Genomic DNA, 13,380 nt, shown 5'->3' with positions numbered 1-13,380 from the left:
CCACTGAGGGGGGCCGGCACGCAGCCCACTGTCACAGCACTGTCAGCTGCCTCTATGCCCACCGGTACCGATGAAGGGGCCATGACCGCAACACCAGTGGAGTCGGCGCTGGCCCCCTCAGCATCAGGGGCAGCCGCTATAGCTGAAAATTAGCTAAAGATCATTATGTCTCCGAGGTGGCGATGTGGTGGCCATTGTGCTCGGAGTGGCAATAGCTCCAATGCTGATCGCTCCCGAGGTGATGCTAGAAGAAAAAGACTTTGCTCGAACATTCACTCTGACGTCGGATCCAACTTCAAACGGCAAAAATAGAAAAGTCCTCTTGCCAAAGAGTGTTTGATAGGGGATCCTCCAATGTCTAAATTAAACGGACTCGTAGAAAATATGTGGAGATGTTGTGAGAGTAATAGAATAGCATCATAAGGACGTACAAGGGCTTAAGAGCACTTAACTGGAGGATCCATTAGAAATAATTTATATAGGCAAGGGTCGACGCTCATCACCGAGGAATTTCGATGTATGGATCGATAGTTTTTGGTAACTGATCGCACACCCCGAAGATCATGTGCGGATGTTTCGCCTGAGCATCTCCTACCACGCATTTTGCATGTTCGTCATGCAGTTATGAAAATATTTCACGATCATGGCCAAGTTGTTGCCAGCTACGACGTTTTAAAGGAATCTCTGTGTACCTTTGTGGAGAGTCCTCATTGATCGGTCATATGGAGGGCTTTGACTGGTTGATCGGAGGCTTTGTGGCGAACTCTTATTGGTTAGTTTACCACATTGGTTGTGGTCGATTTCGGGATCTATCAGTTATGGTTAGTGGATTTACTTGATCTTTCAATTTTTATTACTCTCATGTAAATACAAGCATATTTCAGAATAGAAGATGGCCTGAAGCAAGCCAACAAATTAATCTTCGAGCACCCAAAATATTAATCCTTAGACTCTTCAATATAGGAGTTTCTACGGCTAGAGTTTCAAATAGAGTCGTAAAAAGATGGTTGTCCATTCAAGTGCAATAGAGCAGTTACACACTCATTTCTTTTTCAGAAGACGCTCTCATGCGTTTTCCGTGTAAGATTTCCGTCTTACACAACCTGAAAAGAAATAGCGTGCAGTAACCTGTCTGATCGCCACATATTCTAGAAACCTTCAAGTCGTGATCTGTTTTTTTCATTAATCACTAGGTCCATTTGAGAGAACATGACGGCATTAAGGGTGGCAATCAGGTCGGGTCAGACATAAATGGATCAGGTCAGATGCAAGTATGGTCAGAAAATCATAAACCTGAACCCGATCTGTTTATTAAATAGGTTAGGAATTACAATCCGAACATATCATGTTTAATAAATATGTAACCCGACCTGACCCGTTTAACCTATTTAATAAACAGATAACTTGTTTGCCCAACCCGACCAGACCTATTTAACCTGTTTACCCAGCCCGACCTGACCCGACCTATTTAACTTATTTAGCCCAACCCATCAAAAAATAAATCCCCAAAAGCCTCATATTTTTTCTCAGATCTGGTACAAAGAACGCTTCATTTGAAAAGATTAAGGAATAAATGCCCAAGATGAAGGAATAAATGCACAAGATTATTCCGATATACCAGCAAAAATTTGTAGTAGAGATCAGAGCAAGATTTGGATGAATCGAACTGGAATCGTTTCAAGGGGAGGAATCGAGCTCCAGGAGAGAAAAGAGAAACCCTAGCTTCGATAGATCAGGCCTGGCTCAGGGCTTAGGGCTTGAAGGGGATGGACTGGTGGTGGTGGCGCCGGAGGAGGGTTTGGTGGTGGGGTTTGTGGGGTGGGGGGAAGATAGAGGGAGTGAGGCATACTGATTGAGAGGACGCCTCTGTAGTCGGCGGGGATGAGGTCGGGGGTGGCGATTCTTGGATCTCAGCGGAGAGGGTGAGGCCGAGATCAACGACACAAAAATGAAAGATCGAGTTCGGCAAGGAAGTGATTCGAGAGCAAGGTCGGCCGCCACCGCCGCTAGAGCCAGGCCTTCTTTCCCATCTCTTCCTCTCTCTACTCCCTTGACATGCGGTCCTGACCTTCCGAGGACCTGAGCGAGGTTGCGAGGGTCTTGATGTAGCCGTCGATGATCTCATCCCGAGTGAGACTGGGATCGAGGGGCTCGATGACGATGAACCAGTGCTCGAAGTCGCACTGAGGGAAGAGAGCTCGGGCGGCGCTAGGCGAAAAATCCGAAGGAGAGGAGAGGGTAGCGGGACACTGAGGGAAGAGAGCTCGGGCGGCGCCATTGGACAAACCCTAACCCTAAGGACAAGTCGCAGACCTCGTGGTGAAATCCGGTCGAGGGCCCGAGGCGAAGTGCGATGCGGCCCATGCAGGCATGCGGCGGGGAGTTGGGCCGGCCCTGAGCCTTGTCTTGTGGCCCTTATCTATCAACCCAACAGTTAAACAGGTTATACAAGTTAAACGGATCGGACATCTAAAATATGTATCCGACCTAATTAATAAACAAGTTAAACGGATCAATTTGTTTACGATCCGAATCTGTTTAGGCCAAATCCAGACCTGTTTATGGCGGGTCGAACACGAGTCGGGTTGGCGGATCGGATCATATTTTGCCACCTCTATCGTGACGGAATACAAACATCACGCAAGGCATATTCCATGTTTCCAAGGAATATGCCTTGCGATTATCACTACGAGTCACTTATGCTCCCTCCCTCTTCAAGTCTTCGTCCGCATGGAAAGAGTGGCCCAACGGCTCCACTCTAGCCGTTCCCGTCATGGGTGCCAAAATTGACGGGAATTAGAAGTTGCAGGTTTATCCTGGATAAAGTTATGTGGTCACCGTCCGTAAGAATAGAGGACGACAAGAAGACCGTGCCCCTGGAAGCAGGGCACGAACAAATGCTATCGGGCTGGTTGCGTTGGAATTTGAACTGCTACTTTCATCCATAAGATTTAGGCAAAGCTTATTTTTGCTGAAAAAGGCAAAGCTTATTTGACTGAATCGCAGCGTCCATAAAGGCAAAGCTTATAAGGGCAGTTTTTTTCTTCCATCCAAAAACAAAAAAAAAAAAAAAAAATGGTCCATAAGGGCAGGGTCCAGTGTTCATCTCGAGGAATTTGGGCATCAAGAAAGTAATATGCTCCAATGGAGGCGGTGGAATCAAGATGTCAAGGGCATTATCTCCTTAATTTTGGTGTCACTTGAACTTTTACTACGAATATGTCCTTAAAAAAAAATTATATGAAATATTTATTATATTTTTAATAAAGAAATGATCTTGCCCATAAATTTTAATAATTTAAGAGTAATTTTAAAAATATATATATTTTGATTTTTAATCGGTGAGAAAATAGTTTTTTTATATCTCTTATAGATTTTTTTATAAAATATAAAAATTTTATTTTCACAAAAATACTATTTTTATTTTTTAAAAAAAATTAATTAAATAAGAGATTTTTTTCCTTTTATGCGGCGGTCCTTATCGGTTGTCCTGAAAATATAGATAATTTTAACTGTATCTTCTGAGATTTGATCGGTCACCCTCCGACGTCGTTCGGCTTTGCCCCTCGCGTCGGAAAATCTAGTCCCTCTATAATTGAACAAGATGCTATGTGCGGACAAGCTTTGGAAAACCATCTTTAAAACCCTAGCTCATGAAACACAAATAAATCACATATTCACATGCACCCAAAAGCGAGTGTAGCAGGCAAGTTTTGTGAAAACTACCTTAAAAAATCTTCCCTTATGGAAGGAAAATAATTCACATATTCACATGCACCCAAAATTGGCTTTTAATGCTTCTCTTTGAACCTCGCACGAGACAATCTCGTCCTTTTCGAAATTGAAGAAGATACTATGTGTAGGCAAGTTTTTGTGAAAACCACCTTAAAAATTCTTCCTTTGCACCAAATTTTTTTTTTCTAGCACAAGTGAATCATATTATTCTAATATGAATATATCCAAAAATATAAAAAAGTAAAATATCCTGAAATGCCTTGAGGGTCAAGTCGGTCAACAACACATCGAATGCTCCGCCACATAGAAAGCTATCCAATCTACAGTCTCATTTGCCTCGTGATAGATATGCTTCGGAAGGAAGGACGCAGCTTCCCTCGCCATCCTCTAGATGTCCTTCAAGAGTGAAACTTTTAAGAGAATTATTTTCTTCTTTTACTTCAAAAAAATTTGTTATTCTGCCATACTCTTTCCGATGCAAGTGTTGAAAGGATAAGGCAACTTATTCTGTCTCAATTAAAAACAACATATATATATTTTTTTATGGATCTAGATTGTAGGGTCAAGATAAGATGTTGCATCATGTAATTCTTAATTTCTTTAAGAAAATAATTCTAAATTATGCTATATCAAATTTTTTATTTATAGGAGTTCAATTCGCCTATTTAGCAACTCTCCTTGTGGGGATCGTGCAGACATATGTTTAGTTTCACTCATATATATGCCGAGAGTCTTGGATCTTAAGCTGTTTTAAATAATATTAGAGGTGACTTAATCAGTGGCCCATGTCACTAGAGGATATTGTAGCATAGGTTCATCCGATCATGGTATTTCTAAGTGGACTCATTTTTTATGAGAAGATCATGCTTAAACAAGGAGAACATATGAGTGTATGATAGTGTCCTATATATCGGATGTATTGGAGACTAAGATTTATGAGAAATCCTATACTCTATAATTTCCAGTTTTTTGTTATGTAGTAAAATTTTTGCATCGTCTCTACTCGTAGATGTAGATCAACATACTGAACCACACATAGATATTGGGTCTCTTTTTCTTCTTCATCATTTTCTTTTCGCTTTTTTTTCTTATTTTATTATTCTCCCTACCTGTCACAACAAGGAAAGTTTGTCCCTAGATAATTATGAAATTGTGATCTATAGCATTACACTAACAAAGAGAGGGAGCAGGTATCCCAGATAATGAAGGGAATTTGGTCAGTGCTTTCCTAGCTTATCCAACTTCTAGCTCTTATAGTCTAATTCCAATTTATTTCAATAAAGAAGGCCATGAAAAAAATTTCTCAGAAAATATGATATCACTTTTTTTCAGTAGGTTTCCATCACCCTTGGGTGGCATTTGGTGTCCCAAGTGGGATAATCAAAGTGATCTTTAATTACTGGTGATCTTTATCTCAAGGTGATCTAATCTCCGATGATTTAAAAATTACTGTGTTTGGTATGCTATGTTTTAGTGAATAGAGATCCCTTGCTATCAATAAGTACTTTGTTTAATATTCTATAAAAATTCAAGATCGCTAACCATATAATACCAAAACTATCCTCGATATATTTCATAAAAATATATTTATTAATCATATAAAATATATTATAATAAAATTTTAATATATTTATTAATATTATTGTATAAAAATATATTTATTAGTGCCATAAATTATTAATCAAATAAGAAGATATTAATTTTTTATATCAAATTAATATTTTTATTCATACTTATAATATATTATTTTTAATAGTAATATTTATTTTGATTAAAAAATAGGGTAAATAGAACTAATATATTAAATGACTTCATTGTATCAATATAAAGCACAATAATATATTTCTATTATCATTTAAGTTTATCTTTAAATAATAATATGATAACAATATGATTCAGAATATAATATAATATATAATATCAATATAATATAATACATATGATATTCATATAATATATCAATGGTATATTGATATACCAATTTTTTTTTCTAGATTGAGGGATATTTTTATCCTCAAATTTCAGTCCAAAATTACTCTCCTAAGGTGATCCCTGGATACTCGATCTCAAAGATAGGTATACCACCACTGGCTTGGGATAGCGATTTGAGGAGTGGAGGTAATTTGAGATGACTACCATGTAAGACCACCATGATGCTACCAAACCCAATAATTTCATCACCTCCACCATATCATCTTTGATCTTGAGATAATAACCACCAAATGCCCCCTTAATAAATAGATTAGTTATGATTGGTGGATTTGTTGGATCTTTCAATTCTTATGACTCTCTTGTAAATAAGAGCATATTCCAAAACAGAAAACTGCCCAAAAAAAATAATCCAGCCAACAAATTAATCTTCCAGCACCCAAAATACTAATCCTCAAACTCTTCAACGATAGGAGTTTCTACAGCTAGAGTTTCAATTAGAATTGTAAAAACATAGTTGCCCATTCAAGCGCAGCACAACAGTTACACAACAATAACTTTCTTTTGGAGAAGAGGCTCTCATGAGTTTCCAATGTAAGATTTCGATCTTACTCCACCCTGAAAATAAATATCATGCAGTGCCCTCGTCAGATCGGCTCATATTCTAAGAAACTCCAAATTGTGATCCAGTTTTGTTGTTAATGACCGGGTCCATTTGAGATAGAACACGACAGCACATAAACATTCCAGATGCCTTCCTATCATCTCCACGAGCCTCTCATGTCCCCTCCTTGGTCAAGTCTTCGTCCTTTGCATGGAAATAGTAGCCGGACAGCTCCACTCTAATCGTTCCCGTCATTAATTGTTGCCCAAATTGAGGGGAATTAGAAGTTGCAAGTTTATCCCGGATAATGTGATTTGGTCAACCCCCCTTAAGAATATAGGACGATAAAAAGATCCTACCCCTGGTAGCATGGCACGAACAAATGCTATAGAGCTGGCTGGGTTGAAATTTGAACTTCTATTTTATCCATAAGATTTAAGCAAATTAAGCTTATTAGGGCAGTGACTGAATTGCAGTGTCCATAAGGGCAAAGCCTGTAAGGGCAGTGGCTCTTCCAAACATTCGTCCATTGCGCAAGACCCATGGCTTGACTACTACACATGATGCATCAAATCAGTGCATTATTGCAGCCAGAATCGACGGAATTAGAAGTAACAGGCATAGTACTAGTCTAGATAAAATAATAATGTAGTCACCTCCGGTGAATCCAAAGAACAATAAAATAACAGAATCATATTGCCTCCTATACTGAGAAGAACAGAATCATAGGTGGTGATGAGGCTAAGCATAAGGAATAAGGTGGTGATGAGGCTAAGCCTTGAGGACGACTACTTTTTCTTGGTGGCCCGAGGACTTTATGGGATTAAAGTGGGAGAAACGTGGAGGGGGTGAGGGGAGGGAGGGTGGAGGTGGCTACATACCCAGTATGTTAGTCAATCCAATGACCTAATACACACTTCCAATAATATCGATATATAATTTCCAAACTATAATGTTCATTAATATGAAGTCTATGATTTGGAACGATCACTTGAGGATGAGAAAAGGAAGACATCAAGAAGGATTCGGGAGGAGGATAAAGAAGAGAGGTACAACAAAAGCTATGGTCGGACATCCCTCGAAACTATTTTTTTCTTTTTTGAAAAAAATGGAGGTGGGAGAGACTCCGTTATTAGTTATTATTAGTTATTAGCAGGAATCTCTGCCCTCTCGGCCTTTTAATTTTTACTTCAAGATCTATGCATATTAGTATGTAGTATAAAAAATAAAAAAATTCTAGACGATCTCCTTTAATTGGTGCATGCACCAGAGGATTTTTGTTCAATATATAATAAGCGGGATAAGGTGTCACCTGCATATTTACATAAATACAAACAAGTGCAATTAAAACATTAACTTTGGGTTACCTAGCTAGCTTGTGTTCAGTAGTCGGATCCCATCATGAGCTAAAGATGAGCCTGATGCTGTTGGCCCAAACTTAGCCCTACAAATGACTTGGACTAGACTATTGGCCTTGTCCAAACATTCATTACTAATTAATCAAAAAAGTTTTTAAAAAATATGAAAAGATTCAAAAAAAAATTGTTTATGGTTATTATTTATAAGAAACTTAAAATATAAAAAAAGAAAAAAAGGGAACTCATTCAAGCTTCTTTCCTAATGTAGATTCAAAGTTTTCTTATTTGGCTTTGTAAAATTGGCTTTCACCATAGTTATTCTATTACTCTTGTAGTTTTATTTAATTAGAACCCTCTAATTAGTCCCTCCAAATCAAATGAAAAGCAATTAGCAATAACAAATTGTATTAAAATGGAGTTGGTCAGGATAAAAGTTTCAAAAGAGACCGCCAAACAACTACACTCAACATGCATCTCTCCTCCATCCACCATCATTCCTAGATGCTAGTTTTGATTGTATCAGATTTTAAGATGCAAATCATGAGATTCTTATAGGCATCACAAATTTACTTCCTATTCAAAGAAAATAAAAAAATAAAGATCAAATTAAGTAGCTAGTTTTTCAACATATAAACATCATTGCATGCGCATATCCATGATCAGACCATTAATGACAAATTGGCACCTAGCTGGTAAACAACATATCTAAGTGAGAACCATTTTTTCATCAACACAAAGCGCTTAGGTATCTGAGAATATTTTTCTGCCCTTTCCAACATGATATGCAATAATTAATATTTTTCTTTTGTTGGAGTATTCTTGGTAAAGGCCACGGACGTCACATTAATTCCACCTCAAGGGGGATAATAACATACCTTAAATCCCTCCATTTAAATTCAATTTTTGAAATCAAATTATTGTTGTAATCTTCTCATTATTTCTCTCCTACTTTCTCTCTATTCAAATTCAAATTCAAATTTTAAATTTGAATTGTTACTGTAATTTTCTTCTAATTTTTCTCCTATAACGATTCTTGTATATCCTATATATATTCAATACAAACTCAAAGAAATCCCAACCAATCAAAGAAGATTTTATCCATCGCATTGTGTTTCTTTCATGGTATCAAAGCCCATCTTGGCATCACTGTCTTTCTTCTGCAAACCCAGCTCTTCTTCTCATATTAGAAATTTCCATCCCAACAATGTCGACAACATCATATTCTTCACCTGAACTTAAATCCTCTCCAGCTACAACCCTTGTAGTCTCCAATATCTCAAATCTAGTCTCAATTAAGTTTGATGGCAGCAACTATCTCCTTTGGAAGTCTCTCTTTGAACCAATTTTATGGGGACACAAGCTTATGTCCTTCATTGATGGCTCATTTTCACCACCTTCTCCAACACATCCAACCTGTGCTTCATGGTATGAACATGATCAAATGCTGCTTTCTTGGATCAAGTATAGCCAAGTAGTAAGGCATCGGTTTTTGGTACCGGCATGCAAAGGTTCGAATCCTTTTACTCCAGATTATGAACACCCGATCGGATTTGTCAAGAACGAGCTGACAACTACAGGGGAAGCGGCTCGGGCTAGGGAAAATTCCTTCCCCGGCATGATCTACATTATTCAAATCATCACTTCTTTATATAATTGGCGTCACCTCAGCTAAGCAAGCTTAGCATGCTCTCTCTCGCTGCTTTGCCTCCTTTGCTCCTTCTCATATCATGACTATGAAACGATCGATAGTTTCATCACATTAAAAAGGAATCATCCTCTATACAAGATTATCTCCAGCAATTCAAAGTTCTTTCCAACAAGCTAGCTGCATGTGGATCACCAGTAAATGATGATGATTTGCTCAACTGCATCCTAGATGGACTTCTTCCATTTATCGCTCATTCTCTTCTTCAACTCAAATCCAGCATAAAGCAAATCCTGGGGGTGGTTGAGTAGGCATCTGTGGGGACTTGATTGTAGCAGTATGGAGCAAAGCATCCGATAGAGGTTAGGGGGTGGCACGCTAAGGCACTCTTGATGATGGACAGAGTGACTTTGCTGAAAGCAGTCTTATGTTCGATGTTGGTCTACATATTGACCAACACCCTCTTGCCTAAGGCCCCGCTATTGAAACTAGAGCAGATGTTCAAAACCTACCTTTGGGGTAGACAGAAGCGTAGGAGTGGAGTGCATCTTGTTGCCTGGGATGTCGTATGCCAGCCGACTCGTAGTGGGGATTTGGGTATTCTATCGCTTCAAATAAGGAGAGAGGCCCTTGCAACTAGATGTGGTGAGGTTCTTCCTCAAACCGAAAGGCCTATGGTGCTCCATAATGAGGGCTAAGTATGGGGCCTACTCTAGAGCATCGAATTTTCAGGTGACTCGGCATAGTTCCTTCATATGGAGGATATGTGCGCTCTTGCTCCACTGGTATTGGCTAGCATCAGATGGTCGATTGGAGATGGGTGCTCGATTGATGTCATGGATAATGTCTGGGTGTCCAACCAACCGCCGCATACTTGGCCTACCATGGTTGATGTTCAAAGTGCTGAGGGACTCGAGGTATGCAACGTGTTCCTTCCTAGATAGGATGTAGAGACCATCCATCACATCTTTGGGGACCAATTGACTAAGAGAGTTCTTGCTATGCCGATTTTCTTGGGGGATGCTCCTGATAGAAGGCTTGGAGGACTTCTTGCAGATCAAGTGTGAGGGCTAGTGACCTCTATGACCTTTACAGGACTGAACCCACTCGAAGGCTGGGCGATGGCTGGATTTAGAGAATCTGTGTTCAATCTCGAGTGGCCTTGTTTCTCTAGAAGGTAGCATGGGGATGCCTGCCAACCAGGAGCATGCTATATGGCAGAGATCTGAGTCTCCTGTTGGGCGAGCTGGAGTCGAATTTGTGATCAGAAGGCCTGAGTCTACGATGTTGGCGGCTAGATGCAACCGCATTTTTGATGTCTCTGTTCTAGGGTCGGAACTGAGGACAGCTTGGGAGGGTATCATCTTTGCCATACTCACCCTGAGAGTTGATCGCATTCTGCTTGAAGGCGATTATACTATTGTGATTCAATGGATCCAAAGTCACTGCAGGACGTCGTGCAGGCACCCCCTACTATAGGACAATCTCAAATTGACTAGAGATTGTAGTGCATTCCAAGCATTCCATATCTACAAGAAGGCAAATAGAGCGGCGGATTGGGTTGCCTCTTATACTGCACAGCATTCTGGTGGCACTCTTTGGATTGCGTTCAAATTTTAAGGGGCGTATTCATGCTAGATGTGTATGATCTTTCTGATTTATCAAAAATGGTGGAGGGGGGGCTCTCCCCCTGGACATTGCCTAGTGGGTAATACTTGCAAGTGATAACGAAAGCACCACTGCAACACTTAACATGAGCACACACGATTTGGGTTAAGTCCCGCCACAACGCCTGCGTGTAGTGCCCTCACACTCTCCCGCGTGCGCGCCTCCACGGCGTCAGCCGACGCGTACTCGATCCCTCCCAAAGCCCCAAAAGAGGTTCTTGTCGTAGGGCCCGTACGAGTGATCGAGGCGGCAGTCATGTTTTCATTTGTTGGCATACTTCTTGGCATAGGCCGCAATGGTGGTGTTCCAGCCCACCAGACCCATGCCCGCCTCCACCTGCCGAGCTTTGTTGTGGGCGTCCATATGTAGTCTTGGGGGGAGTTTTAGGCAAGGGTGGAATTATAGGCCATGGCACATACCACCGCCAGGGCTAGCCTTGAAAGGGTCATTACTTCCTGCACCTTAATTTCTCTCTATATTGCAATCCACTCGATAATAAGAGAGAGGTGCTCGGGGATGGTGTAGTTATAGTTGATGAAATGGTGTAGATTTTTGACAATTGGCTTCCAATAATTGTTGCTTTATTGAGTTATGAAATGACTCTAATTTATCAAAGCAATAGGAAAGGATTGTCGGAGCTCGGAAGATAATTCCATCAGAACCATATATGTTTTTGGATGCAATTGACAAGGAAATGGATGCGCATGCTCCATCAAAGCATATCAAGGGCGCCACGAATGAGATCCAATGCTCCAACCCCAGGATCCAATGCCTTGTGGGGTAGTAATCGGGAGTAGAGACAAATGGAAAGAGAATTTTGGAAGGATAGGAATGGAGAGACGAAGGAAAAGCATGTGCGTAGGAGAGCACTCCAAAGAAGTAAAATCTAATTGCATGTCATTATTATCCTAGCAGAGCACTCAAAAAATTGCCAGTAATTCAACAAATGTCTCTTTTTATACATCAAGTGGAAGTCGAATAAAAAAGTCAAATTATTTCTCTATTATTGTTTATCATTTTTATTTTGACAACCAGAAATGGCTGTTATAATAGCTATTATGATCTCTCAAGGATCTGCTCAAATAGCTTACTAGACAAATAATAGTATTGTTATAATGTTGGTTTTAGAAAAAAAATCAAATTATAATGATAATAAAAATTTTAAGTAGATCCATTATCAAGGGATACTATATAATCAAAATTTGTGCTTCACTATTAACATAAATAATAACCCAACTCATTCTCAACAGAAAAGTTATGCGCCTCTAGGCATAATACACAAAGTTGTTGTAGGTATTTTGTTCGTTATGCTGTGGCACCTAGAAAAGAAAGTTCATTCCAAGATTTTGAGATACCTATAAGGGCCCGGTCCATGGACTGGCCATTGAGATGCATGAATCTTAGCGCGAGTTAGAAAAGGAAAAGCCAAAAAGAATCCCCATGTGTTTCACACGAGGGACAGGAGGAAGCAGACCCCTGATAGGAGTCCGTCTTCCTCCCCAATCCCATTGAGCGGAATGACTCTAGGGCCCTATATTTCTTTCTTTAAACTCTTTACTTTATGTATAAAAGCGACCCTCACATCTTCTCTAGCATCCATCTTTGAAGATTTCCTGATCAGAGTGGTGCATTGAGCTCTTCCGTAGTTGAGGATTTCTTATAGACTTTTCGTTGATCCGGCCGTAGGATCTCTTGCTAGTGTTGAACTAAGGGCCAAATCTTTCTTCCCCACCCTCTTTACAGTCTTGGGATGCCAAGTCGCTGGATGCCAAGTCCTAAGCATGGCCACGTTTTGGTCACTGTTAGGGGTTGCTGCTGCAGCCACTGGTGCAGTGGATCACCCTCCTCTAACTGTCGCCATCCATAGAGTCCCTTCTTCCTTTCCCTTCATTTTGAGAAAGAAAGAGAGAGCCCGTCTTGTTTTCTTTCTTCTCTCTCTTTCTCTCACCTCTCTCTTCCTTTCTCTCTCTAGTTGATTTAAGGGCTTAGGTGAATGGATCTAGGGAAATTGGTAGTGAACCCCTAATAATCCGGGAGGGGGTACTGGGCTTAGGTGATTTTGCTCTAGTGGTATATAATGACTGTAAATTATATACTTATCTGCTAAGTATATGCTCTTCTTTATGAATTAATGTATCATATATTACATTTTGATTTGCATAGACTTTGGTACTTGTGTGTATCAAATTTTGCAAAAGAGTGTGATCTGGAATTATATTTACTTAACAAGCATGTAATTGAATTGTATATCTGAATGACGGACTGGGGTGCTATGGACGAGCCATGCTAGTGATGCCTCGCCACGGGCCACAAATGTGGTACTTGTTGATGCCCTACCATAGCCCGAAAATATAGTACTATTGATGCCCCACCATGGGCTAAAAATATATTATTGTTGATGCCCAGCTACGGCTAAAAATATGATTATGGTAGTCTAGAGT

Source organism: Phoenix dactylifera, chromosome 1 (genome assembly GCF_051530095.1).
Source record: "Phoenix dactylifera cultivar Ajwa chromosome 1, Ajwa_hap1_PhDact_Kaust_v1.1, whole genome shotgun sequence".
Lineage (NCBI taxonomy): Eukaryota > Viridiplantae > Streptophyta > Magnoliopsida > Arecales > Arecaceae > Phoenix > Phoenix dactylifera.
Note: the sequence above shows the minus strand (reverse complement) of the source record.